At 40.5% G+C, this 23,642-nt stretch overlaps 1 long non-coding RNA gene across 1 annotated transcript in view; it reads left to right on the forward strand.

Moving 5' to 3' along the window:
- The window catches only part of LOC106018391 (uncharacterized), a 124,217-nt gene extending 110,163 nt beyond the window's left edge, over positions 1 to 14,054 (forward strand). Inside the window, exons 3-4 of the long non-coding RNA XR_011811800.1 lie at positions 13,833 to 13,881; positions 13,962 to 14,054. This is a non-coding gene — a long non-coding RNA (uncharacterized lncRNA). The remainder of the gene's footprint in view (positions 1 to 13,832; positions 13,882 to 13,961) is intronic.
- The last annotated feature ends 9,588 nt before the right edge of the window (positions 14,055 to 23,642 follow it).

Genomic DNA, 23,642 nt, shown 5'->3' on the forward strand with positions numbered 1-23,642 from the left:
CTGACAAATAAACAAATGAATGGAAGACCAACAGTTTAGAGAAAGAAACAAAAGGGAGGACTTCAAATGTAGTTTTACTAATGAGTTAATCAGTATGTTTGAATGCTAATAAGCACAAGTTAGTAACTGGATCATCTACTTTCTATTGTCCACTGGGAAGCTACATTAAGGAAATTAATTCAAAATTCGTATTTAACTCACTTTTCTTATGATTTAATGTGCATATTTAAACCCGCCATGCAACAGTATCATTGGTGTCTGCTTTTTTATGCTTCCTTCCTCCATTAATAATTACTATTCTCTAATAAAAATTAGAGGATGGAGGAAATAATACTAATCATGAATTGTAGCGCTGTCATGCAAAGATCCTTGTTAGAGCCTGCAATCACATGTTGTTGTTTAAATAAATGCCTGTAATTCTTCCCTTTGCATCTGGAGTATCCATTTTCCCTCCATGACATCAGTCAAGCCTTTCTCTGTTGACTCACATCTCTTTTGTAAAAGAACTGGTCTTTATTTCTGAGGAGGAGTATCAGTGTTGCTGGGCTAAGGCAGGAAAGGAGAATCCAGCTGCTGTCAGGTACACTCACGGCCTTCAGAGAGGCCAGTCATTCCAATTACTTTCATTTAAAGCCAGTGAAGTGATGGCAGAAAAATGTTTGATAGTTATTCCTTCAAATCTGTTGCATAGGATCGCTGAGGAGGCTCTGGAGTACTCAGCAGAGCAGACAACAGACAACAGCCTGGAGAGCCAGAAGCTGCATCTGTACAGCACTTTCCAGTCCTTGTGTTTTCTCCTTTGAGTCACTGGGATGCTGTTGTCATCTATGTAACCATGAGCAGGATGAGAAACATGAATCTGATAAAGAACTCATGCTGTACAAATAAGTAAGGTACCTGATTGCAGGAGATGAAGCAGAAAGAAATGCTCTCAGTACAAACCAACTTGCTGAAAGTGTGATCCCACTACGTGCATGGCAGCTGCACACAAAACCTCCTGACACGTCTCCTAGCTTGTTTTGCAATAGAAAACAGTTTGGCTTCCTATTAATTTTTGTAGTTACCATTAAAGGCAATACCACAACTAACGTTATATCAGGCCCAATTACACTAGTGCACTGCTTCTATTTTTTTTTCTTTCATGCTGTGGCATTTCCTTTCCCTTGAAAACACTCTTTCACTCAGTCTAGCAATTAACTGCTTGAACAGTATAATAAGGAAGCAATTAAGAGGTGACAGAGAAAAATTAACACTCCATTTCACATTAAAGGCCAAGTGAGTATCCTGGCCATTGTGAGTTAAATGTGTCTTTGAAAACCTGTAGTTTGGATGTATTTTTCTTTTGAATAAGAAGCCAGCTCCATGTTTTTTTGTCTAGAGTCTCAATCTGAAAATGGATGATAACTAATTGGGTGCTGTCTGCTTAAACAGGCTGTATTAATTGCAGTTTGTTCTCCTGTAAGTGTCAAGGAAAACAAAATCTTTGTAATGTGTAGGCACAATGTACGCAGCCTTAATTTGAATATGCATGTACCAGAGCAAATAAAGCAAACTACTGGATGCAATGTTGCCATGGCAGGCAGTATTTGCATAATAAATAACAGCTATCATGAGACTTTCTTTATGAAGTTCTCTGCTGTGTTGTCAGCTATAAGAGCCTGCGATAAAGGAGCCAATATTGAGAAAGTAAGAGTGTGTTTTGCTTGCAAATGCAACACCCCAACCACAGTCATTGTTAAGCATACGTGATTCTGGTGTTGCCGACAAAACGTAGGGGGTTGCATTGCTTTGCACACACGAGCACATGAACTGCGCAGGGAATCATACAAAATAACTCTCAATAAGTGTTTATTTTTTTATTTTTTTTTTTTTTTGTGAAGCCAACTTTTCCAAGGCTGTGCTTTGGAAAGCTGCAGGTTTGACACGAGGTTGTTAGCTTGGCCTGCTGCATCATATCGACCTGAGGTCCAACTTTGTGACAATCCAACAAGTGGGACACAGTGGAGAGGGTTTGAACAGTGCTGCTTTTTATTTTATAAGGGGTCTAACTCTCTAGTTGAGTTTCATGGAAGTTTTGATAGGGCTGTTGATAGGATCAGGATGCACAGATAGCTCTAGGACCTGTAGATGCTGTGAGATCACGTGCATGTTGCTACTGATTCTGATGGGACTGTGTCTCAGTCAGGGCTCAGTATCTGTGCCACCCCACAGAGCTCTAGCTTCAGAGCCTGTGGTTTCTGCTCTGTGTCTCTGACACGTCTCTTTCCTGCCAGGGCCCCAGTGCCAGAATGGGAGATGAGGACAACCTGCAGCTGTTTGCCTCAGTTCTGTGCCAAGGGAGTTCTGTCTTCCTTTGGATCAAGGCCTTTTGGAGGCTCTTGATGATGTTCTGTCCTTGCTACCTGGAATACAGACCCTTCAAGTAGAGCTGGTTGAATACATATATATTTAAATTTTATATTCAGCTGAAGGATTTCAAACCTCAGAGTGCAGCAAAACTTTCATGATCAAATCATAGAGCTTTGTGAAACTCTTTTGCTTTGGGGGTTCATTACAAATTGTAAGCACTGGTTCACTGGGGAGTCACTGAATATTGATAGTGAGCTTGGACTTGGTTTCAGGTGAATGTGTTGTGGAATTTGGTTTTAAAATCCATGACTTTGATGCAATACAGGCTGAAAGAGAGAGGTTTCAGCTAGATTTTACCTTGAGCTTTTTATTTTCTCTTTGTTGAAACGAACAGGAAACGTGGATGAAGGCAGTCATTGCTTCTAAATATTAGGGAGAGCAAAGGGAAGGTCTGAGGTGGAATGTAAGACAGGGCTTTAGGATGAAATTAAAGATAATAAATCCATAGCTGAGACGGAGTGCTTGGAGGTCAGTAAGGGTGGAGAAATATGGCTTGCTGGCATGGTGGAGAGCATGATGGAGGTAAAGGAGATGACCACTTTGAGAAGAAGACTCACTACATCTGAAACACATGCAGCTGAGGGCAACCAGCCTGTTCATGGGTGAGCAATCAAAGCTGACATTTAGTTCTGAAAATGGGGAGAGGATACTGACTTATACACTAATATAATCAGCCTTTGACCTGGACAAACACTTTGTTCCTCTTTGGTAAAAAAGCAAAAGCCTTGGCAAAAGCCTTTCTGTTCCTGTGCAAGACAGCTACTCTGAGGCTTTCCAGACTCATGGAAAGCAAAGCACCAAGTTCTGGAAAATATAAAACAAACAGAAAAAAACAATCTGTCAAGGTTTGTATGCATGGATTTAATAAACCTTGATTAGAATTTTATTTGAGATGGTAGATGTGACTTGAATGACAAGGGGATTGAGTCAAGTTGTAACACCAGTAGAGGTATTTTGATTTCAGTCATTTCTTTTAAATGCTTTTAGGTGGGATTTAAATAACTGTTTAGTCACATGAGACCTCCCATCCCATCCTTTTCCAAAATTTGAAAAAGGATGAGGCTGATAGTACTGAATATCTGGTAACACTGTTCTGATGTGGGGATTAGCAGAGAACTATAATTTGTATAATTTCTTTGACTTTTCCAGAAATTACTGAGAAATGAAACAATGCAGAAATTCATGGGAGGCTTTTTGGAGCATGCTACAAATTACTAATATGCAGCAAAATTTACTGTGTCCCTTATCTTGGTTGACTTTTGGAATCAGCATAGGTTTTTCAACTTTATTTTTCTATATTTGTTATATTTACTTAAAGATGTAGTTTATTCCCTTTATTTTTATTCTCTTTATTCACTTAATAAAGTGTAAGGAATAAGCTGGCTATCTGTAGATATGTTAGAAGTAACCCACCATTTTCAGGTTTTCTTTTGGTCTGAATATCAGAAATTATACCTTTATCTGGACGTATTTTTTAGCTAATGGATGGATCATGTAATATCTATAGTACTTAATATCTTCTCCTAAATAGAAAAGGAAAAAATCTCTTCAAACAAGCAACCCTAGATCTCATACAACAGCACAGCATGTGTCAATTCACACTGTGTCATGTGACATGAAACTACTTAATACAACCTGACTTGGAGTGACATTTGTATTGCCCATACCATAGAATAAAAAAAATAACACTTACTTTCACAAGTGAGTAATTATCTTTTCCAGTTGATGGTATTTTGCTATTTGCAGGTCAAAATGAAAAACAGGTAAGGGTTAGTAAGCTACCTTGAAAAGAAATATTACAGTAGGGAAGAGATTTGATAAGGCCTTAACCACACTGGCAATATGAGCAAAAGAAATGGTTCTGTTCATGAAAGGATCACTCTGTCTTTAGATGTGATGTGAACTAAAGCAGGGGGAAATCCAGAGAGGGAATGTTAGCTTTTGAACAACAGGCTTGTGAGCTAAAAGGATTTTAATTAAGGCTAAAGGACAAATTTAAGGAATGGAGAGAAGATCTTATGTATTGCTAAAGACTGAAGGCACATTCATCTTCTCCATTTAATCCCACACATCAGATTGTTAATGCAGAGACACCCCAAAGATGTTAAGATCATTAAGCAAAAGCAACCAAGGCTGGATGCTCTCTTCCCCACTGTGCTTTCTGTTCATTTTGCCTGGTGAGACTATAGTTCTCAGGTGCATCCTTACACTGAAGACATGGAAATTTATAGCTTATTCATAATGATTCTAATTTGATTTATGGTTAAGAACTGTGAGTCCTACGGATGCTGTATAAGAAAGTGGCTTGGAGTAGCTTACTAGCAGTGAGAGTCATCTCAGGTACTTTTTCTGCTCACAAAATCTCCAGTCCTGTAGTTTTTTCTAGATAGACTGGATCTTCATCTTACCCACAGATGTGTAGTGGCATCTAAGTGTAGTTGTCTGCATGTACAGGTCATTGTGTTTCAGCTGCTCTTAAAGCAACCCCTCATTGTTTGTTTCTAAAACCCTTCTGTAATGCAGGTGTGTGCCAGCTCGCAAAGCTCCTCCATCATTCTCAATTTGCATGTGATGCTGTAGGACATTTTGCATGAACACTTTTCTGTAACCCAGGAACTGCAAGTGGATGTTACTTTCCAAAAATGGCTGTGGAAAAGAAGCTGATAATTGGGAAGAAAGATGGCAAAAACATCCTGCCATGGTCACCTTTGCTGCAAGAAGTTGTGTGGAGGGCAGTAAATAGCTCCATTTTGCACAAAACCAGGTGAATTCTGCCAGCCACCTGGGTGACTGTTTCTTGGAGGGACTCTCCTCCTCTTGTAGTATCTCAAGCCCTGTAAAGGCAAGAAATCCATTAGCACTGTCATTTAAGAGATCCTTTTGGATGCAACCTTGTAACCTCACCAGTTTCTACAGAGTTGTACAGCTCAGAGCAAAATTGCACCTTGTCTAATCTTCTGGTGCTTGGGCGTTTCTTTGATTCCAAAGTACTGCTGAGACATTGGAAATATTCACTGTAAATTTATTTTAGCTATTTTCACAGTGGTTTTTTTTTTTTTTTTTTTTTTTTCCCAAAGCTTACAAAAATAAGTTTGCAGTGAATATTCCTTGTCCTTGTTTTTTGCCATGGCCCCATGCTGCCACTGCCATGGCAACCACAAAATCTGGTCTACTAGTGATGTCTCAGTCTTGGCAGTGCATCTGTCCAATACTGGAGCTGCTTCTTCCTATTTCCTAGCCCATTTGCAGTGACTGGAGATGGCTGCAGGTGCCCTCTCTCCTCATCACCCCACTTCAGTCCAGAGGAATATTCACATTTCTTCTCTGTGAAATTTGTGCAAGGGAAGAATGACAGAGTAGTTAGGGTCTGGTGCTAGTTAGTGCTTCTTCAGGTAATGTTTGGGAGGGGCTGGATGTTACTTTGTGGACATGCTTGTCTGGTGACTGATATACGTTATTTCTCATTGAAAATGGACAGTTTCAATAACTCTAAATCAAATTTTGAATGTTGTAATACACTTCATATATAGTGTAGGTCTTTTGTACAGAGGGGAAGAAAGGACATATGAAATCTTAGAAATGAACATAATGTAACATTTTTTCAAAATGTTGTGAAATGAGGATTTATGAGTTTGTTGATCTCCCCTGAAGACCTGAGTGCAATAAAGGCAGGAATCATGCTGACTCAGGCAGAAGTGAGGAACATGTTCAAGTTGAAGGCAAATGGTTTTGCTGCACAATCCAGGGATATAGGCTGGATGAGCTCAGCTGTCACTCAGCGCGTTAATCCCTCAAATCTTTAGCTCTTGAGGATTAATTTCTCTAAATATTGTGCCAAATATAATAGTCTCTCTATCTCTCACACTATTCGATGTGTATGAACTACAAGGAGCCTTTTGTCTCCCTAATAGGATTCAATCCTAATTCTGAAATCATAAAGCATGAGCTTAAAATATAATAACTAAAAAAATAAAAATACAGATTTTCCATGATATAGGTAGTGGTAGGTAGGTACCAGCTGGACAGTTGTAAAGCCCTGATTCTGGGTTGTACTCCTGCCCTTTAGACCAGTCCTATAGCAGGAACAGGACAGATAACAATCAGTGCTAATAATTTTACTGGTAGCAATACATTCAGATGAATTTGTGTGTGTGTGTGTGGAGTTATTAGGGCTTTCTGTTCTCTTGGGGATGGCCTATTACTGCTGGGGCATGCAGCTGGAGAGCTGATCCTGTGCTCTTCCACTCCCTTACACTACCAGCTCTTCAGCTGCAGGGAACCAGGGTCTTTGGATGGGGTTTTGGGTCCACAGGGCCATAGGACTGAATGCTGATAGCCTGACTCTTTTCTGCTGTGTTACTGCTGTCTGGGCTGGGAAGTCAGAAACAGCTGGTGGAAGCAAGTAGCAAACAAGACAATTTTTCATGTCAGAACATCTAGAATTGTCTCTCGGCATTCGTGATTTTATGAAATAACTATTGTTATTTTCCCTTCCTATCCTGTATCCCTAACAGCACCTGCAGATGGCAAATTGTAACCAATTGCACTCTTATTCTAACGTGGGCTGTATTGATTTCCTGGACACTGCTCTGGGTATGTCTGAGATAACTTGCTTCAAACTGTTCTTTTCACTTGGCACCAAGAATCAGCGTGCGGTGTGTTGAAATGAACATGAATTAGAGCAGAAGGCCTGTGATGTGATGGGTGACAGACTGCTGCTTGCTGTGACGCTGGCAAAATTTGCAGTGTACTGGGAGCAGAGGTAGAGGTGTACATGTATGTCAACAGCCTTCTGCTGAAGTTCCTTGCTAGAACCTTTGCTCTGAGCCTGTGTCAAACCCCTCCTTCCAAAGCCGTGTACTCAGCCTGTGCTGAGAGCTCATGCTTGTGGGTCACAGTGCCCACAGTCACAGTTTACCAGGAAAAGTCCCTCTCCTCAGTAATTTCTACCTAGATGTAAGACACAGTTAGGTACTTTTATTATTATTTATCCCTGATATATATATATATGCCTGCATACGTGTTGTTTTATCCAGTTTATCTTCTGGTCTGTTTTATCCCTCTTCTGACATTGCCCACATCCACTGCCACTGTGGGACTCTTCCAAAAAAACCTTGCTCATTGTTGATACCCTGTTACAGAGGGGGTTTCAAGCATTTGTTTTTGTCAGGTTAGTATCCTTTTGTGCAATTTTCTGCCAGGCTGTCTTGATGAATTTTTGGATTACAAACTAGAAAAACACCCTGTGATACCAAGTCAAATAGTTGATGAAACATTTTCTGTAAGAAAATTGCAGATCACTACACAAAAACATGTCCACAAAAATGAGTAGATTTCAAATAATCTAACCGATCTGGGAGCAAATTAGGGAAAAAAAAAAAGTGAAAAAGTGGCAGTAAACAAGTTTAATTTCTTTAACCCTAAAGGACCTTTTGTTTTGAAATATTAGTTATTTTATGTTTTCTGAGAAGTCAAACTTGAGATAAAGCATTCTGCTTTTATGACTCCAAATCATTTTAAGTTACTGAGTATTCTTGCTGTGTAAGCTTTCCCTCGCATTTTGGGATGGCAAAGAATCTATAAATAAATAAATAAATAAAAATTAGGTTATTAACATGTTTCCATGTCAGAATGACTTAAATCCAGGATATTAACATTTTCATTATAGCAGTCAAACATGTAATTTTACTCCCAGTGACAATGAATTATCTTTAAAGTTGCGAAGTGGAAAAAAAACCTTTAAATTTGGAGTCAGGTAAGATTTTCATACTTTTTCTTTTAGGTGAAAGTGAGTACGGAAATACAGGGATTCTGGCTGTAAATGCTTTTGCTGCTGTAGTTCCTAGCAATCTGAGAATATGTGGCTATCTTTTTGTAAAACAGATCTAGTGAGATTTTGAAGTAAAAAGGTCTTCATGGTGGGACGTTAATTAGATTATTTGGAAAAGACAGCTGATTTTTTTTTTTTTCATCTGTCAGCACCCTAGTAAATACAGAAATCCTGTTACTGTATGTTTGTTAGAAGTATAACAAGATCATGTATGTAGAAATTGTTGAAGTCAGCAAATATAAGAAAGTAAGCAGGCTGTTTTTAAGGTGAGATTAATTAACCATTGAAATAGCTTCTCAAGGGGCACATTACCTTTTCCACCACTGAAAGTTCTTAACTCAAGGTGGGATGCCTACAAAAATGCTGTAACAGTAGAAATTGTTTGACTAAATCTAAGCGTGTTATGGAGGAGTTCAGTTTGGAGGGGACTGCAACATTCTCCTTTGGCTTTGGCATCTGTGGGTCCAGGCTTTGTGGAACAGGTAAGGCTCTGGTCTGTAAGCTGAAATGTGGGGAAGCAGAGACTTTGAACAATGTGTGGGGTACAGAAGATGCAGTGTAGGACATGCGGTTGCATGCAGATGGAGCACAGTGGGGCACCGTGAGCTCCAGCTGGAGTGAAACACATCCGGGCAGGCTGCTGGGATGGGGAAGGCTTTGCCCCATGGTTTATACTTGTCTGTTTTTCCTTATCCTTTCCTGTTGCTCCCATGCGTTTGAGCGACTGTTGTTTGCAAACCTGCTGTTAAATTCTGCTACCACTGAACCCGTATTAACCTGAAGGCATTAGAGAAATCAGTTGGAAAGCTCAAAACATTCTTGAAGGTCAGGAAAAAGAGCCTTATGAACGACAAAGAAGAAAATAGGAGTCAATGAGACATGATTGTAGAGGAAAAATGTTCTCTCTTACACAATCGAGTGACTGAGGAAATTCCCCAGAGGAAGGAGAATAAGGTGCTCCCATGTGACTGTGAATGACAGCTTTTTCATGCACTGTGGCTTGACAGTTGCGTTTTCCCTCCTGAGAAGCAAGTGAGAAAGAGGAGACTGACCCTTTTCTCAGAACATTAATGCTCACTCACATCCCAGCTCTTCTCCATTTCGGTGTTCTCCATTTCAAGTCTGAATCTTCCTCTGCTCCCGTTGAGTCCTGCATCTGTCTGTTCCACAATGAGATTTGAATCAATAAGGGACCAGGGCAAAGAGGAGAGCCTTGAGCAGAAGGACAACAGCCCCTCTATCATTATCACTCAGAGAGATGGAGCAGTAACATGCCAGGGCCACCACAGCTCTCTGACCCTCTGCTTCATGAGGCTGCAGTGTCTGATGCTGGGAGGTTTGCCTTCCCCTGTGTGTATTTACACATCTGCAGGGTTCAGGCCTTTCTGACAGTCCCCAGCCTGTTCTTTGTATTCCATTTGCTGTCACTCTGTCCCATGTGAAAACAGGATTTATCCTGCCTAATATCTGCTATGGTATTTTTATATTTTCTTCTGATGTCTAAGGATGAAAAAGGTATCTAACAGGACACCATATGGATTGTAGCAGGCTAAATATAATATGCAACTTTTGAGAGCATGTGAAGCCCCTTAGGCAACCGTTATGCAATCTCAAAACAAGGTTTGGTGGGATAGCTCACATTGGTTTCTTGGGGATTACAGCTTCTTAGCAGAGAAATCCCCAGATGCACTGCCTCTTTCCCTTGGCTGTCTAGTTTAGCATCTTGTTTGCTTTTGTCTCATATTCTTCCTCTTTTTTTTTTTCTTTTTTTTTTTTTCTTTTTTTTTCTTTTTCTTTCAGTGAGCCTTACTGACTTTCCTGATGGGTTTCCTGAAGCTCTGTTGCCCAATTCATGGTTTATGGTTTGTGAGGTGAGTGGAGTGCTGCAATGGGGATGTTGGTGCAAGTCTCTCCCTTACTCCTGTAATGCTCTTCTCTGCATTTATCTTCATGGGGTAATGGATGAAAACTACAAGCTTTCCTTGCAGGTCTCATGAAGGCCTTGATCTTTGTCTTTTTTTCAACTCCAGCCCTGTAAACCTTCTAAGCTAACCTTGCGGCTGCATCCTGCTAGGCTCTCCCAGACAGGTCAATCTCATTTCTACTTTTGATTGTTACAGTTTAAAGATAGAATTTCCCTTTCTTGCTTCACAGCATTCAAATGCTAATTAGATTCCTTAAATGTCTAGGAAGTTATCCCAGTTTACACATATATGGTTTATTAACTCATGCTCATTTCAAACCTTCTCTTTGATGTAGGCTAATGGAATTATTCTTTTAGAATCACTTTAAAAGGTGACTCCTCTTTCTTTCTTGCTGGATGACGTTTCTCTGAGGCACATTTGTGACAGTTTGCATTTGGAAAAAATATTTGCTTTTCCATGGGCTACTGTTGAGCAGTGTTGGACTTCCATACAAGAGAAATACAGTTGTTTTCTATTTGCAGTAACTTTTTCAAGTTCACACTTCTACTCTTTGTTGAAACAATATTTATTTTCTCTCTCTTTTCTGTAGCTGTGCAGCTAATAAGACAGCACAGACAAGGTTTGCAAAAATACATCTGCCTAGAGAATATGATCATGTGAGCCAGCTTTGTTTCCAGATGTTTTCTTGTCATTAGCTTTTAATTTCAGCAACTACCTGCTTGTGCCTCTCCTCTTTTTTCCCCACCTCAGGTATTTTGTGCTGTTATCGTGATTGTCAGTTCTGTTCTGCTTGAAAGGTTTCAGTATATGTTGCCATGGTTACAGGTGCCAGAATTGGAAATAAATGAAGGGGGTATCAAGGCACCGTTGTGACTCTGATGGAGGCTTAGCACTAAGATGTTAGCTATTACTTCGCTGGATTCCACGTTATTTGATGATGGATCCATTTTAATAGAATATTTAAATGCTTGTGTGAATATAGATTGCACTAAAATGGAATTATGCAGAACTGGATTTAAAATATTTTTTTAAAAAACTTTTTTTAAAAAATATTTTTCTTTATTTTTTTTGAGTGCATAGCTTTTGGGACAGTCTGCAACTAAATATACAGTGTGTGTCTAAACGTGTCCTACTGTGTGAATGGTATGAGCATGTTTGATTCTGTCTACCACTGGAGTATTGTTGGGTATTAAGTATATTTCTTCATAAAAGTTCAAAGAGAGAACAGAAAAACTTTTTTAGGAAATAGCTGCCTCAGAACAGTTTCCTGTAGAGAAAAGGAAGACATTTGGAAATTAGGTGCTTGCTCTTCTATTGTCTGTGTAGTGGTCACACATGCTTCTGAAAGCTTGCAGCAGGCTCATGGTGAAGATGACATGAGGTTTTCTGCAAAACCTGTTTCTTCTTCCGTTTCTCATTTTATAGATTTGAGACTTAATTTGAAGCCCATCAAAGTCAATGGAGAAATTACTAATGACAACACTGAAATTTCAATTGAATCTTTGGTCAGTTTTTTGGCAACCTTTTTTTCCCCACATTGTTCAAAATGATATTAGTCTGTTTTAAGTCCTTTTCCTATCAGATTGTCTCAGTCAGTCTGTCCTGCACACTCTGCATCCATGGGTAATGTGTTTCATGTGTTGCTTAACCAAGAGAATGGGCAAAATGCCAAAGCACTGTTAAATGTTTAAAATGGATGGTAGCATATCATGCTTGTCCCGAAGAAAGTTCCCATTTTCCTTTCCTAGAGAAGAGATGGAGTTTCCTTTATTGGTGATATCTAAATCAAGCTGAAAAGCTCTTGCTCATGTAAAAGGAAATTGTGTCTGCAAGAGTGTATGTACATACATATATTTATGAGCACATATAGTTAGTTATATGTGTATTAATAAAATCTTTATATTTTTAAAGGAGCTTTAAAGTTAAGCTGTGGCTTTCTAGTTTCAGAAATTTTATTTCTGAAGCCAATAGAAAGAGGGCAAACAGTGTGGTATCCTTATAGTGGTGATTAGTGATTGTAATTGAAAGATAATCATAACATGACATTCTACCAAAGGTTGAGGTTTTTATAGTAACTGAATTTATCACCTGTAAAATGCAGAAAACTGGAACAAGTGAAAGCAGTCACTCTTCATCTTTTTCCCTAATTTTTATCTTCACTTCTTATTAAAACTTCTTCTAGCCAAATTGCTCAAAAAGAGCTATTTTACCTCTAGCTGTTGTTATTAATCTGTTGGAATAGCTTTGATAATGCTGTTTTAAACATGGAACCTAGGAAAAATAATCCTCCATAAAATGCAGAACTTGCATTTACCCTCATCAGAGTGTTGCATTTTGTGATCTGATAAACTATATGGAAAGGCAGTGATGCCTTTTATGACCTTTTTCAGGTGACTTTCTGTCCCACTTGGGCATAAAGCAGTTGGATGTGGCTGTCTGGAAAAGGCAGTGGAGTGAGTAAGCTAAAGGGAGGAAAGCTTGGAGAATGGGTTATTATATTCTTATTTTCTCTTCATTAATGGATGCAGATAGTAAAAGGAAATTAAGATCTAAACCCTCAAAATCACAGGTGCTTGTGAAAAAAAAAAAGGAGGGGGGGTGGAACACAAAACAACATAGAGCTTTGTTGCAGAGCCATGAAAACCATGTCTGGTGGTCAGAGCATTTCAGAGTCCATAGGTACCAAGCTTTTCACTAGTGCAGCCAGTTAGACATGTAACATTCAACTTAGTAATTATGGTGAGATCACCTTTTGTGTACCTTGTGGCATTTCAAGAAGGTCTGTGGCTATGCTGTTTCAACTGCCTGAACTGGCTCATACAGAGTAGCCAGGGTAACTCTGTGCAGCACTGAAATATGCTTTGCAGCCACCCCCTCAATGCTCTGCTCATATTTGTGAATTCTGCTCCACCAGCTGGATACCTAAAAGCTAAGCGCTTAAAAGCCTGTGTCCCTTTGTCAATCTAGGCCTAAATTTTTAACTCTATATACTGCAGAGACTTTGTCTGGGAGAAGCTAGGGAAAGCAGTAACTGCTTTGTTTGAGCACTTGCATTGTATAAGCACTCACCAAACACAAAACTTCCACAAAACAGAGCATCATATTTTCCTGTGATTTTGCAGTTGCCTGTCATTAGGCTGGGGGACATACATGAACAAAAGATAAAAGGAGCTGCATCGAAATCAGTGTTTACATGAACTCTGTAAACAAAGCAGTGTCTGCTTGGCTTGCTGCAGTGTTTCCAATTCATTGCAATACCTAATTGTTGTCAAACTGTTGTGTTTTCCTTGACACTGAATATAATTTGCAGGGAGAGATAAGTGTAACACCCATTCATCTCCTGATGAATGAGCAGATCTGCTGTTTTATCCTTGACTTTAAAATTTTGACTATGGTTCGTACCTGGTAAAAATAATCTCGTGGAAATTGTGTTTTCTGTGCTAAGTCTGGGAATTATTGCTGCACAGGACAACAACGACCACTAGTGGCTGAAGATAAATTTTCCAAAATTGCTAAAACTGGAAGAGAAAAACTGCTCATCCAATACACTAAATTACTGCCACACATGACAATGGATGGATTTTGTGTGTTAAGACTTAAAAGCACATCAGTGTTTCGTAACATGCACATGCTCTGCTTACTGCTGTGATTTTTTTCCTTCTTTCCAGGACTGCTCCAGCCCTCCAATGTGTCCCTGAGTTGGCTGCTTGCTGTCTGGTCAGTATTAATGCAGATCACTTCATGTCCACTTCTCCCTCCAGGTCATGCTGTTTTGCCCTTACTTAATTCTTTATCAGTTCAGCTCCTGTGTTCATGCATGTTGCACTCACAATGCAAGGTCTTCAGCAGCAGAGTGGCTTCCAGCGACAGCCTCAGTACAGAGAATCCAGACCTCGCTTCCCACGTAGGTATACCGAATCAGCCCTCTCTTTTGCACTTACTGCTTCTCCTGTTGGTTAGAATCTTCTGTCACTTGTCTTTCATGCACTTTTAAATTGGTTAATTACTTTCTCCATATGCTAAGCACACACTAGAGAGCCAGTTATTAGCAATACCACATGTTCAGTTCACTCTACACATCTTTAAATGCTATATTTAGGCATTTTCTAGTCTCCATGTCTTCCTTGTACAATACCACAGGTGTCTCATGTAGACCTTTTGTTAGTTCTTTAATGGGCTGTAGGCATCCTGCTCGTTAGTCTATTATCTAACTGCTCATCATCCATGCTCACAGGCTCCCCATGATTTCCCTTGTACAGCTACAATAATTATGCACCATTTTTTCCTTGCTAAGGAAATGCTCTGCTACTCTGCAGTGTTTCATGGACAGATGATGCAGGCTGCAAAATGTTACAAGGACTGTGTTTCCTGGCCAGGCACCGCCTTACCCTCTGCCTGCTTTGCATTATGAATGACATTTGCAGTGAAACTGAGTCCATCGTAGCATGCAGTCAGCTCTGTGGAGGTGAAGGGACCACAGAGCATCCAATCCCTTTTGCATTGCACTTAAATGAGTGCAAACAGTACAGGGCAATGGGAATCGGGCTTTATAAATCCCAACATCAAAATATTATTCATGTGCCCCCCTACTCCCATTTCTAAAATCGCTGTGCTATTTTGCAGTGGTTGTTGCAGTACCAATTGGCAGAGGAAGGTGGCACAGGAGGAAGGGGAATCAGAAGCACGTTAATGCCTAAACTGCTGCAGTTTGGGCACTGCTTCTCTTGAAGCACATGTAAACTTACTAAAAACAGAGGAAAGTGGTGCCGTTTGTGTGTAAAACATTTATGGTAGAATAAAATACAGATAATATAGTAGTACATGCAGAATTTGTGTTTTCTCTCTAACTTTTTGTAAGCCTTTTGTATTTCCTGTTATTAGTCCAAATAACAGCTTAAAGCTCAGTTTTCCACTGTTGAATTGACGTGCTGGGGGGGCTGCAGCAAGAGCAGGAAAGTCATTTGATCCACAGCAGAGCTGATTTCCCCCATCCATGCAAATGTGTGCAAGTCACATTATTGTTAATGAGCTGCAGGCGTGATTGGAAGGGGAATGTACTCCATGGCTTACTTTACGAGCCAGTGTGTAGTTATTGTTCTGAATGGTCTCTGCAATGTGTAGTTGAAACCAAGCCAGGGGCAGGGTGCCAAAAGAAAGGGGAAAAATACTTAAGGCAGACAGTTTGCCAGTAGCTTAGCAGCTGTCAACTAGTTGTTCCAGGAAGATATAAATATTTAAGATTAATGATACCTGGCTCTTACTCTCTTACTGTGTGTATAATGTATAACAGCATGTGTATAACTATACAATGCATGTGTTGTATTTAAAGGATATAATTGTTAATTTAGACTGCTCACCATTGTAAGGAAAAATAAAAAGATAGGCTGAACACTAAATGCTAAAGCTACATCTTTTATTTATAAGAAAAGTTCTTTGTTTCCAGATAACCATGGTGAAAGGTAAGGTGGTTGGGAACTTGGGCTCTGGAGCTCTGCACTGATTTCTCCTGTGGGGAAACTCCTTTCCAGGAAGCATCAAATTGCCTTTTTTTTTTTTTTTTTTTTTTTTTTAACAGTAAAACTTGCATTTAGACCCCCAAAAAACTATTTAAGGTGTTAATACCAAGCAATGTACATAATTTCTACTGAAAGAGACGGAAGGGGAATATTTTCCTCCCTAAGGGGACTATTAGGATATGTGATAAGGAGCTATACCCATCAGCAGGGAATCATATCTAGAACTAAAATAAAATTTTGGGAATTTCCCCTTACCCTCCTTTGGTTTTAATTGAAATACATATTTTAAACAGTTTCCACAATTTTTTCAACTGTTCCACATCTTCTGGTCAGAAGACAGAAAGAAAAATCACAAAAAAATTGATGAAAATTTTCCTTCTGTCTGCAAAGCCAGTTACTGTTGCCAGGGGAAGCTGGAATACTTTGCTTTTTGAGAGTACAGGAGGTGATTCATCCATTGCCTAATCTCTATGGTTTGATTTATGGGTTGATTGTTCTTGGACCAACCAAAAGGGGGAAAAAATGTATTCTTCCTTGTAGGAAGACTCCAAAATCTTGAAATGGGCACAGATTTCTGGTTCTTTGTTAGCGTGGCGAGCCTTGGGTAATGTTCACACTCAAGCAGTCTTCTGGGATGGACATGATAGTGTTAGCTGGCTCTCCAAATATCCCACCTGTGCTGGAGAAAGTAGGTCACAAATTCTGGACTCAAGAAAAGTCAACAGCTTTGGAACAGCTGATGTGGCCTTTATATCTCTGTACCTTCAGGAACTCCTTTTTGCTTTCCCAGAGCATTTGAACAAATATATTCACTGAGATCATAAGGTTCTTGAGGTCATGTCTGAAGCCGCAGGCAGGACTGGGATGCCTGTTACACCAGTAAATCATTTCTGCTTCCTTCTCCGTCATGGTCTGGGAATGAACACCATGTGGCTCATCACAGGTCTCTACAGCTTCAGCGCCACAGTTGCTGAGTGCAGGCGCTTCTCCCAAAGTGCCAAACCATTTCAGATGGCTTCTTCTAGGAAACCGTGATGCACTTGTGGGCATTTCATAAATGGAAAGAAAAGAAAAAATAATTGAATAATCAGCCAAGTGTGAATTACGTGCTGGGAGCTATTGATTCAGCCACAGAAAACTGTCCGTACCCTGGGAGGAGTGTGACCTGCCTCACTATCACATCCAGAAAGAAATATGCTTTTCCCTTTTAAACACTTTTACAAGTTCAGTTCTTCTACCCTTCTTCCTGCTTGTGTTATACTTTTTCTGTCTTATACCCAGCACAAGTTTGGTCATTTCAACTGCTTGTTAGTAGGTGGCAGTCTCGATCAAGTTTTGAAACACAATGAAATGTCTCTCCTTCCTTCCTAGGTGAGCCCTGAAAATGGTGCAAACCTCTGGCTAAGGACAGGCTGCCTGTGCCAGAGGGAGTCCTACTCTCACTTTCCTATAGCAGTATGTATGTAGTATACTGCCAGCAAAACTCACATGAGGACTTCTGTGGTCTCATTTCCTCCTGGAATGTGACTTGTAACCATACCTGTGAAAATTGTTCTCATTGAGCACAGTGATCAACTAGTTGTAGACATTAATGCTCTTCTGCAGTTATGGAGTAAATGGTGCAGTTCAGGTGGTGTAATTGCCCTTGCAGCCTGGCCTTGCACCCACAGGGCCGTGCTGGAGCTGTGTCTGAAAATCCTGTTAAGTGACTGTCCAGACCAAACAGGAAAGGGGAAGCACAGGGCATGGGGAAAGCGGGGCCTTCTGGGGCCCCGTGAATGCTGCTGGCGCACAGCCAACGAGGTGCTAATTTACTACAGTTATTTCCCAGAAGCAAAGGGCTACCTTCGTAAAACATCAACCTGTGAGACACATCCTTCCCTGTGGCCTGAGCTTGCAGTGATGCTCTTCCTCTTCTGACCCAGGAAGGAGGCAAAAGATGGATAAAAACATTTCAGTGTGCTGTAGGATAATCCTGAGTTAGTCTGCAGTAGAACTGTAGACTTAGTCCTTGGGCTGCCCTGAAAACTGAGCACGCTGGTCCAAGAGCATCTTCCCTTCAGAAGAGGCTTTGCAGTAGGAAGGGGCTTATTTGGGAGAGCAAAAATCCAGCAAGACAACTCTTAAATTACTGTCCCAAAAGCAAGATGAGGAGCTGTTTAGCAGGGACTACAATGTTTACCTTGAGTGGTCAGAAAGTTTTTTTGAAGTTGGTGCTGCTGTGGAGGTTTCCAGGGAGACAATATAAAATTACAAAATACATCTATAGGTATGCTTATATAAATAAATAAATATTTATAGGTATACTCTTGGGTCACCTGGTGAAGGAAGAATGCCAACTGTTTTCTTTACCAGGGTAGTATATAGACATAATTCCCTCAGAGAGGAAGACCTGAAATGCTGTGTGTGGAGAAAGAGCAGATGTGCTCTGTCACAGATGGCCACAGGCTGTAAACCTCTGGTGATGCTGCCTTTGGCCATGGGAGGACAGAGGGAGGAATGGTGCTTGTGCCTGCCCACACCTTCATGCAGGAGCCATCAGATGTTTGTGGAACCCTTCAGCTCTCTTCTGGAACCCTTCAGCTCTCTTCTCATTGCCTTGGAGACTCTCAGCTGAATCACTTCTCCAGCCTGGGCTGTCTTAACCTCCATCTCTGAAGAAAGAAATGGGAAGTCTTACTGAGCTGTTTTGAAAGCTCCTCTGTGTTTCTCCTTGGATCCTTTCCCAGTCTGATTTATCTGTATCAATAGACAGGTCACCTTTTTTCTCTTTCTCTGTTGATGGTCTTGTGTTTGTCATCACAATATATCTCTCAAAAGTTAGCAAAGAGAGATGACTTGTGTACATGTCTTCCAAAGAAAGATATTTTTAAAGTAATCTTCTACATTACAGATAAATGGAGTAGAAAGTGGGTGATGGATAAGTACATTTCTCTCTGAGAAACTTCACATAGCTGGAATATCACTCCATTAAAATAGACTGAATGTTATAATAGTCATATAGTGAATTGGAGAGAAGCACTATTTTCAGCCTAGCATTAATCTAAATGGACATTTTCCCCAAGTTTTTAATTATTTATTCCTTTGCTATCTTGCAAGTTCAAGATAACCATGGTTTTAAGAACACCTCTAGTCCATTTCATGAAGGAAAGGCTTTGGATATGGAGTGATCAGGCAGAATTGGTCTGTGGTGTACCTGTGGCATGGCAGAGCAGCTGGTGTTGCTCTGCAGGGAGGGATAACCACAGAGCTGATGTGTTAAATGTGTGGCTCATGCGGTGTGCTTGGGGGATCAGGCTGGAAATCATTTGAGACCTTATTCTCATGCCTCTTAATAGAATCTCTTGTTTAAAGCTCTATCAGAAAAATTGATTGAATCCTCTCTCTCTACACTCAGGCAGCGGCCTCAGGGCTGTGAATAAAGATTGCAGGCCATGAGGGATGTCTGGCCTGACCTTTCCTCCTAGGACAGCACCAGAATAGGATTTTGGACCTACTCCCAAATTCCACTCTCTTTATCTAGAGTAGCTGTTGTGTAGGTTTTGCCCTTTAACTGTCTCCTGAAGAATTCTGTGCTATCCTCTGGCTACTGCAATGGGTGTAGTGGGGAGAAATTAAGGAAAAATAATAACAGGCAAATGAGCAAAAGAGAAAGGTATGAATTCGTAGTAAGTTAAAACTGCATCATTTTTCCTCCTGGTTGGATAAACCTGCATTCAGTTGCCCTATTGTTCATGTGTAATCTCATCTTGCACAGCACTGCAAAACTCATCTCACTCCCCAGGGTTGCTGATGGCTACTGGATTCAGGCAGGAGACAGACTGCAGGAGTCCTCCAAGGAGAAGGCATCTGCTTCTGGAAAATAAGCACAAAATAAGGGAGGAATAAACCCTCCACAGTTAGTTTCTACTTTACTATCTCTTTTGGGGGCCAAGGGTACAGGAAAGAGTTCAATAGAAATGTTTTAATTGGAGTGACTTTTGGCTTTTCTCAGCTATCAGCAGATTTTTTTTTTTTTGCTAACGTGACTATTGCTAACGTTGAAAAGTGAGACAATCTAATTTCAGGTGTTTATTCTGCTAACCCTGAGAATTTTACTCTACAATAGCGTGATCACTTTCGCAAAGCAATTGGGTTATTGGTCTGGCACCACTGAGCAACCAGCAGCTTTTTCAGCAAGAGTGAATTCATCTCCAGAGTGCCAGAGATCTGGTGCTGCACCTGCACTGAGCACTTTATGACAGATTTTTAAACCAATGAGATGGAGAGGTAAGAGGAGAAGGACCACTCATGTAATGAGAACTTATCTTGGGGTGCAATGCAAGGGGAGAAACTCTGGCTATTTGTTGGAGAGGCTGGCCTGTATTTGGAGATCACAGCCCAGGACTGTGATATTGGTTCTGCATAACCCCAGACATTCAAATGCTCCCCGTGGTACAGCAGGAGCTTCAGCATGGCTTTGCATTCAGTGCTTAGTTTTTGTTGTCTGAGATAAAACAAAGTCAGAATTTATGGCTGTGATGCAAGAATCGGATGGTAAAAGTTTTATGGACTTCTTGTGGGAGTCAGACCGATAGGGTGACTGTAAATCTTGAAGGCAATGTCTGTAGTCTTCTAAAGAGAGCACATGCCTAATAACAATGAAGTGATTTCTTTTAATGCCAATAACTATGCCTACAGCATACAAATACATCCTGTCTCTGACCAACTCCTAAATCCCATCTGTATCCATGCAATCTCCTGTGCGGTGCATGTTGATCCACAAGATGGCACTTGGACCTTGTATTACTCAAAATTTGCTTTTTCCTCTGCTACAAGTTAGACTCAATAAATAGTAATTGCCTGGATGTCTGAGTAGAAATGTCTTTTCATTCTGAGTTAATCCTTTTCTTTTTTACCTTGCTGTCAATTTTGAAATATTGTAATCATAAATGGGTCTGAAAGCAATTAATGGACTAGATTCTGCTGTGATCCACACATAGTGTTATAACTTTGTAAAAGAGAGCCCCTTGGGAAAACTTACACCCAATACATAAATATTTTAATGACTTCTAATAGGATTTTGCAAAAAAACTTCTAGGTATTTTAACTTTCTGCTTTAGTATTGACCTGCTTTAAAAGTATGTGAGTACAGGAATGTATAAATCCAGAGAGACAGGGAATTATTTCAACCCACTGAGAGCTCCATCCGCAGAGAGCTGCTGATGCTATTACATTGTAGAGAGCACCATGGGGTGGCTGTCATGGCCCTCTGTAGTGCGAACCTTGAAAATGAGCCTTCTATGTGTGATGTGAGGAACCAAATGCCATGCCAAGAAGTGCAGAAATTGAGTCCACAGCTGGGCTTTATTCAGCTGCTACAGGAACCTGGACACAGCTTGCTGCCTCAGGTTGGGAACCTGCCAGGGCTGAAGGCATCTTCCCTGCAGAGCAGGACACCTCCAGCCCTTCATTTATACTGTTTAGCTGTTAAAACTTAACAGATGTGGCACAAACGAGAAATTAAATGTTAGCTCTTGATCTAGGTTTTTGGTTGAAAGAAATAACTGCTAATTTTCATCAATTTCACATGGCAGACAGGTGCTTTAAGGAACTAACATAAGTCTGAATTTTCTCTTTCAGATTTCTTTTTAGGAATTTTTCAGTATGATGCTACTTGGACAATGGACCGGAGGACCTTTTGTGGAAACAAATTGAGCCTGAACTTGCTAGATATTTCTGGAATCATCTGTCTCCACTTTTCCAAATGCCTCTGGCCTTGTTGATGCACTTTTCCCCCTTTCTGCAGGTTCTCCAGCAGGAGTATTAGAGTCTGCTTCTGTTTTTCCACCTGACAAATATCTCAATTGTAAATGACACTTTCACCTGTGGGGGAGACAGCAGTCAGTCCACCTCCCATTTCTAGTAATGTCTGTGTCCACTAGAGACAATGAGATTATTCTAGATCGAAAGGGAAGCTTTCTGTCTACAACAGTGTTTTTATTGAAACTGTAAATCTGCAAAATGTTTTGGAGTTGACAAAATATCTTGTGCTGTTTTCATTTAAACTCAGACCAACAAAGCCAAACACCAGTTCTGACTGTATTGCAAAGTTTTAACTTCTAACACTTTCCTTCCATTTTAATTGGGATATTTTATAGTATGGCTTTTAAAAATCTTTATTTCATTGAAATTTCATGAGTTTTCTGGAAAAAAGGTCCTTCTGTCTGCCAGAAAGACCTTTGTCCTCCTTGGAAACTGCATTTGTCCTTCTACCAATTGAATTTGTGAAAAACTGTATTCCTGCCTGGATTTAGTGTACCGATTTGATCTTTACCTATTGAATTTGTGAAAAACTGTATTCTTGCCTGGATTTAGTGTACTGATTTGATCTCAACTCCAAAATCTGATTCTGCTCCCAGTTCTCCTTTCGACTGACATGAGCAAAAACAGGATTTTGCCCTTTTGCTCCCAGAAGATGGCCTATGCAGACAGACCTGTTTGTTTAGCAGAGCATTCATACTAAATGATACCAACAATGTTAAGTATTGAACTTTGCTAATAGATTTTGATGAATTTCAAAGACCAATTAAACCAAGAAGAGTACAAAGTAGTGTTGTATAAATATTTAATGTAAACTTATGGATTACATTGTTCTGGAGACTGCTATCAGAGGCACTTTGAAACCACATGTGGCTCATGGTAGCAAGACAGAGCCAGTTTCAGTCAGAGATGAGTTCAGACTCTAATAAACAGTCCTCCAGGGATCACTTCGAAGTGGTAAAATTTTATGAGTAGCTAAAAAATCAGAGTTCTGGAGTCAACAATAAGCACTGTTGCATTTCCTCTCTGCCCTAATGAAAGTGACAGAATATATTTTTTTAGTACCCTTCTTCTCCAAAAACAAAGGCAAGATAACATGGTTTTGGGAGACAAGTGACAAACAAAATGAAATGCTCTTGTGGAAAGGGAGCCTTTGTAGCTGGCATTGGTCTCCAGATGCTCTTAGAGCAATGGATTTGGAAGGAAGCTGTTTGTACCAGCTGCTGTTGGTGACGTGCGCCTGGGCTGGAGTGGCTGCTGCTGGGCTCCATGTTACACAAACGGATCAATCCCTGCGTGTGCTGCGGGCACTGGAGAGAACAGCATGTTCTGCCCTTGGGCTTTATGAGCTTGTGCTGCTGGCACAGCCACGAAGCCCCTGCCCGCCCCTAAGTGCGGTAAGTGCCTGCTGGGTTTCGCTTTTCCTCCTTGATTCTCTGCTTCTCTCTTCCCATTTCGACAATCAGACATAAAGCGAGCTTCCAGGATGGGGTAACCTTGATGGCAGAGCAAGGCAGAATCCACCAAAGTGATCAATGGGCAGGAATTTTCCACAGATTGGAGAGGGGCTGTCACACTGATAGAAGAGCACACAGTATTTGGAAGGGGAGAGGAGGGGATGAAGAAGTTATATGCCTGTTGGAAGATGGTCTGAATGACCCATTCGCTTAACTGAAATCACATGTAGAGATGGTGTCTAGCATTCACCACTTCTGTAGAGCTTTTTACCCAGTGATGTAGGACCACTGGAGCTGTGCCCATTTTCCAGCTGGGGATGCTGAGGCAGAGTAGGGCAGAGGTACGGTGAAAGCTGGCAGCAAGACTTCTGCCTGCTGACTCCCATTGCATCCTCCCTCATCAGCCAGGGAACATGTCCAGGAACAAGTTTGCATGGAAGTCAGGGCTGTGTCTGATGGAGGTCTCTAAATGAATTTGGATTCATGTGGCCAGTCAGGAGCACTTGAGGATACCATCTCTACAACTGTAAGCCCTCCCTTGACAAGAAAGAACTCTAATCTCCTTAGGGTCCCAGATTTCTCTTTGCATGGTAGATAAAGAAAAAAAATAATAAAAAAGAAACAAACCAAACCAATTATATGACAAGTCACCAATGTCACAGGAAGATTTTATCATGTTTGCCTCACCAGTTCATGACTAGCA

The sequence above is a fragment of the Anas platyrhynchos genome, chromosome 10 (assembly GCF_047663525.1).
Source record: "Anas platyrhynchos isolate ZD024472 breed Pekin duck chromosome 10, IASCAAS_PekinDuck_T2T, whole genome shotgun sequence".
NCBI lineage: Eukaryota > Metazoa > Chordata > Aves > Anseriformes > Anatidae > Anas > Anas platyrhynchos.